This window comes from Montipora foliosa, chromosome 4 (genome assembly GCF_036669935.1).
Source record: "Montipora foliosa isolate CH-2021 chromosome 4, ASM3666993v2, whole genome shotgun sequence".
Taxonomy (NCBI): domain Eukaryota; kingdom Metazoa; phylum Cnidaria; class Anthozoa; order Scleractinia; family Acroporidae; genus Montipora; species Montipora foliosa.
In genome coordinates this window covers 24,179,599-24,185,598 of record NC_090872.1, presented here as the reverse complement: position 1 = coordinate 24,185,598, position 6,000 = coordinate 24,179,599, and the positions used below count along the sequence as shown (strand labels likewise).

The following is a 6,000-nucleotide window of genomic DNA, read 5'->3' as shown; positions in this document are numbered from 1 at the left end:
CTGTTATTGTAGCCAGCTGGACTGAGCATACGGAATTCAATCTAGAAATAGGTATGCAGGGTATTTTAAGTATTTGAGGTTGTCGAATAATTTCTGTTGGTACGGATTCCAGACAGGACAAGCATATTAGATATTTGGACGAACCATAGTGTATAGCATGTGACTATTTGCCAAATGTACGCTCCAATTGCGTGCAATAGCATTAAGAAAGAGAAACGTTTCTTCTCCGTGAGGTACACCATAAGATACCTTCACCCATCCAGAGTACAGTTCAATTAAGGCCATCAATCTAATACACGCTGGCAAGTATCGGCTAAGAAATCACTGAGCCTATTTATGATCTATCCTCTACACTCTTAGATCTGATATATCAGGGAACTGCGAGGAACAGATTCATATACTTTCTCGAAACCTAGAAAAGACGAGGTTAGTGATTTTACCATTATTCAGAGCTGTAGCCCAGGCTCTTGCACACTAGAGAGATAAGAGCAGAGGGTCGAGAGAGTAGAGAACCAACAAACTCAACCCACATGAGACGCCAAGTCTCGGGAAAACGAACCCAGGCCATATTGGTAGGAAGCACTGCCCAACTGCCTTCTCCTGAATATTGTTGTGAACAGCATTCAGTTCCGTTTGGTCACTTCCACGTATTGCCTATCAGTGCTTTCCCCTTTGAAGATGGTGTCCCATGAGACAGTCGCGATAACTCAGTTGAAACTGAGGTTTGACAATTTGCCAACCAAAACATAGTTTGTACTTGGAAGGTTGACAGCAAAAACCAACATGTGAACACATGCTCTAAGAACATTTCACGAAATAAACGAAACGACCGCACAAATAGATGGATCATAAAATAATCTGAATGATTTTCGGTTAGCTTGAAGAGATGAAGACAAAAACTGTTGAAAAATTCAAAGTTATGTCATTTCGTATTTATTTGTAACTTTAGACTGTCCTTGCGAGAAAAAAAATCGAGTCCCAATTAATTGGTTTTATGGGCAATTTCTTGCTATATTAAACCAGTATTCAATAGCTTGCAAACTGGCAATGCTCATTTTATATAAGTTACACACAAATAATGGAGGATTCACTGAATGTATGTCGGACGTTTCCATGTACGACTAAGAGAAACATGAAAAATCTAAGGAAGTCGGCTAAAACATTTTTATGTTTCTTCCTGTCTTACTCATAAGAATATGCAGAGGAGAAAAATGCTTTCTTTTTTGAAGAGCTTCTTGTTTTCTTTGAAGGGTTTGTAAAGGCATTTCATGTTATAGTCTAACTTTTCTGACTTGAGAAAATCTCCTCTATAAACATACAGTCCGATACAGTGAAACCGTGTGGTAAACGAAACTGAAAGGCAAGTAGTTTTTATATGAGGTAAAAAGTCAAAGAAAGCACTTGCTCCAACTTTTCAGTCAAATTACATCTGCTTTGTTTCAAAGCTAAACGAGCCAAACTATTGTGTGGTACAAAGACGCCTTACAAGTTTCCTTCCGCTATAAATGCAACTTTCTCGTATCGAATGATCTCAAACGATTCTTGAGTTTAAGCACTTATAATCTAATTTGCCATAATCAAAATCCCGAACGAACGTGATGACATATCAACCAAAAATATCCGTTGTCCGATATTACGTAACCCTATGGTAAACGTATATAGTATGGTAGGATGAAACCTTATGGCAGAAATAACCAAAAAGCAAATAATTTTTAAGGCGATAGACATAGGCAAAATGTTTACACAAGCAATTTCTAGAAACTTCTCAGTCAAGGATCTTCCAAAGACCTCGGAATGTTAAGAAACTGATTCAGCTTGATAGTGAGACAGTGATGACAAAAACAATTGAAACACGTTCGGATGAATGTGAAGTCCTATTTCAAACACGAGTGTGAGTGTTTTATCAGGGTTTCCAAACACGAGAAACCCAGATGAAACAGGATGCACGAGTTTTTGAAATGGGATCTTCAATCGCCCCTCAGGAAAAAAAGAAAACGGAAATATTCACGAAATTTTCACCGTGTCGGCAAGTTTGTTGTTACGAAAAATTGTATTGTTATGGTGATTTGCCTTTTCAGAAAGGGTGTCACCATTGTTATCACAATGCTGTGGATGATTATAAAATCAAGGGTTAATTTTGAATTCTTCATTCTCTTCTGCAATGGCCTTATCACGTTTTCGGCAAGCAAATGTCAGCCAATGAAGAGGCCAAGTTGGTGGAAAATGCCGTGCCAAAGTCCACTCGTTACAAAAATAAATGTTGGTGTCTTTGTTTTAAGTATTCAAATACGTGTTATTAATATTTAAATTAAGAAATGACTTTACTAGAGTTTGATGCTTTATCCAACTCTAGGGTTTGATATTACATGAAACTCATGCATAGCGCGTCATTCCAGTGTTTCACCGGGGTTTCAAACCACATGCACGTGACGAAATTGGCGTTTCATGGTTTGATGATATCGTTATGAATGATTAATGATTTGAGAAAAATATTTATATGTCATCCACTTTCCTTTGTCTTTGTCCTCTAAACCTCTCTTTCAAGCTGAATTTTAATATATCTGAAAAGGCCTATTATTATCATACGATATGCGCGCGGCGGATCGTCTGGCCCTTGACCTAATGAATGACAGAGGAGTGGTTATGGAGGAGGTGTCTCCGAACTTTTGACATCATGAATGGATGTATTTTTCAACAAGAAATCACCCCAATAGCCGGACATGTTTACAGGAAGGTTTCAAATGTAGCACAAATGGAAACATTGTTAAGCTCAGTTTTCAAGATGTAGTAAAATTCGTATCACAAACTATGATTCAACACGTATTCGAAACTGAATTCGAAGTTATGGAATGAAATACGTTCATCCTCCATCCAGACAAATGCTCACAGTGACATTCACAACTGTTTGGAAGATTCCCACGGTCACCGTGTCACCAGAACGACTTATATGGCTTGTCTACCATTAATTCTGTCCAGGGGGCAGTTGTAAATCCTCAGTGCCTTCTAAGTAAAATACCAGAGTTTGAACCCATTTATATAGTGACAAGAATACGGTTGTAATAAGCACCCAGGACAAATATAGTTTGGCTCATAAAGTAGTAGTTCAATTCAATTCAATTTTTCAATTTCAATTTTTTTAATTCTAGAGTCACACGAAAAAAAGAAATAGATATATAGATATATATATACATATTTACAAGAAAAAGATAAGAAAAGCAATGAATAAGGAATAATAATTACAAAGAAACACTCTAAAAATACAACAGTTGTGTGTAAGTTTGGGACACCTAAAATAGTAGAGACTAATCGAGTAGGTGCCCCAAATTGAAAATATGAATGGTAAAGGAAATACAATTTAACAAATAATTATAATTATTAATTTGGTTATAGAGTATTGCTTCAAAGAATAAATATTAGAGAAAAAGAAAGCAGTTAAAGCTGGAAGGGGGAACTAGCTGGAACAACTTGAATCAGTTGGGATATTTTAACCAACTGCAGAGCTAGAAGAATGATGATATGGTATTTATATATCGAATTTTGTCTTAATAAATCAATTTTTTTTAATGAGAGGATTTCTCATTCTTGTGGGACTCGTCAGTGCCAAACGGTGTCAATAATGAACGGCTGCATTGATGAAATCGTAAATCGAATTGTGGTCCGATGCTATGAAACCGTATGGTATAGTGATTTGCATAAAACATAAAGTCCACGCAATCATTTTCTCCAAACTACTCGCTAAAGGATTTTTTAAAGACAGCAATGTCTAGAAATTAATTAAGGCCTTGGCAGAAATGATTGCTGGAAAATGCAGGCCTTGTGATCCCACCTTTTGACCCTATGAATGGATGTTTCTCAACAGCCTTGTCAAGTCAAGAGACTGTTGCAAATTTATCGAAAATGGAAACACTGCATGTTTGGATCAGTTTTTACATTTAGCAAAACTTCTTATCAAAAGCTGGGCTATGATTCAACCTTGTCAAAAATAGCATTGAATTCGAAGTCATAAAATGAAATCTGACTTTAGACGCTGTGCGAAAAGGACTACGATCATGTCAGTCGGGACAAACACAAAAGGTTCTTAAATAACCGAAGAGAAACGTTCCGCTTTTTCATCGATACCCTTTCACCTTCTTGGATGAAAACGATCACCTCGCAGGCTCCGCCCTACTCCTTGTTTTAAGATGATATAAAGTGGGTTGGTTGCATGCACTGCCGCCCGGGAAAAGAGCACGTTTCCTTCGAGCTGTTTTAAGAGCTCTGAATCCTGCTAGCTGGTAAGTAAAATACAAACGTTTGAGATCTGTATCATACTGAAGAATACACAACTTTGAATATACTTATCTAACAGGGTTACTTTACAGAAACTAACCATTATAACCAATAAACGCATAAAGTACACAGTGTTATCTACTGTATCGGTACGATAATCAAAATGGTTCAAAATTACTATAATAGTCAAGATTACAAACCAAGGAAAGCCGACTCAACAATTTTAAAGTTAAAAATATTAGGTCCTCGAGCCATGAAGATTGATTACAAGTTTCCAGCTATTTAGCGTACGTTCTCTGGTAGCGTATTCCAGGGTTAGTTTAATGCGTAATAACAGTACCAATTTAGTCCATACTTGGTGCTGCTCGCCTTGAGAAGGAATAAGACATTTTTACTTCGTAAATTATCACTCAAAAATGGCTGATGTTTAACGGCGCTTTCCTTGAGAATATCTGTCTTATTGGAAACCAACGCCTCGTCAACGAATTGCGTAAGCCTCTCCAAATTAGTTGGATAATATGAAAATTTGTCTTTAAAATTAAGGGACATATCTCAGGACTCGGGTCTTTCTGCAGGTACCGAAAAGCATTGTGTTTTTGGTCACTTGAGATAAGTCATTATTTGGAGTTGTTTTGTTTTCTGTCTTTTCTTTCTTTTGTTTTACGTAATTTCTGCTCCGGTACTTGCAGAACCTGCCCGGGACTCTCTCAATTTCTTGTCCAACAAAGTTGGCCGCCATTTGCACTGTTTGCAAGGTTGGGGCAAAGTAAAGGAGTTATGAAGTTCAATTCCGCGTTGATCCTGCAAATCAAAGTACTATTTCGCTTAGTCAGTCCGTTTACTTGTCATCAAACTTTGCGAGAAAAGTCTTCTTGACGTTGACACCAAATTTGAGCCTATTGTCGCGTAGAAAACTTAATAATTTAAACATATTGCCCAGAACAAAAACCTGTTACTTCTGTTGACTTGCCCGCGTTCCGTTTTGCTGTTACAAAAGCTTAGTGTTGGCCTAAGATGAAAATCTCTACGTCATCGGCCTAATTTATGAGCTTGTACATTTGCATAAATAATTTTAGATTAGACGTGAAATGGATGCTAAGGCCGGACCCCTAGCTACTGACCATAGCCGCCAACTGTGAACCAACTTTACTCCCTAAAGGGTAGCTACACAACAAGAACTTTGTCGTGAGAAGAATTCGAGCCTCTCCCAAATCAGTTCATGTGGCAGGCAGTGGAACCCTTTTCTAAGATCAATTGCCATCGCAATTTGTCCCCTTAGCTTATTGTTCGAACTGTAGTAGCAAAGGCTTAGACTACACTTGTGTAACTGTTGGATGCCAAAATTGGGCCGCATTGCCAAAATTGAGACATAATTGCAACCTGCCGTACAGTAGCACGATGCTCAGTTAGCTGACCAACTGGTCCGCTAACCGGTCTGCCGTGACTCGAAATCTTGACTTTCCACCAAATACACTTTAGCTCTAAAGTTCTTCTAGTTGACTGCGGTATAATCAGGGGCCGCACCCAATGTCAATTTTCGGAAAATATCTGTTCGGAAGACGATTTGAGATCTAGAATTTTCGGAACATTTGTTCTAAAATTTCTTGCTTGCCTGCCTGTCCTAGGATTTTCGAACATCTAAAAAATGATATAATTGCCCATTTTTAACGGATTTTTACCCTAAAAAGGTCACCTAGAATTTTCGGGAGCCTTTTTTCTCGCTGAAATTTT

At 37.8% G+C, this 6,000-nt stretch overlaps 1 protein-coding gene across 4 annotated transcripts in view; it reads left to right on the top strand.

Annotated features, from left to right (window-relative positions):
- The window catches only part of LOC138000378 (protocadherin Fat 1-like), a 47,483-nt gene that overhangs the window by 7,940 nt on the left and 33,543 nt on the right, over positions 1-6,000 (top strand). For 2 of the 4 annotated variants that reach the window (XM_068846742.1, XM_068846744.1), the window contains exon 2: positions 361-426. The exons of the other annotated variants lie outside the window; for them this stretch is intronic. The gene's annotated coding sequence lies outside the window, so the exon portion shown is untranslated. The remainder of the gene's footprint in view (positions 1-360; positions 427-6,000) is intronic. 4 annotated transcript variants of the gene reach the window in all.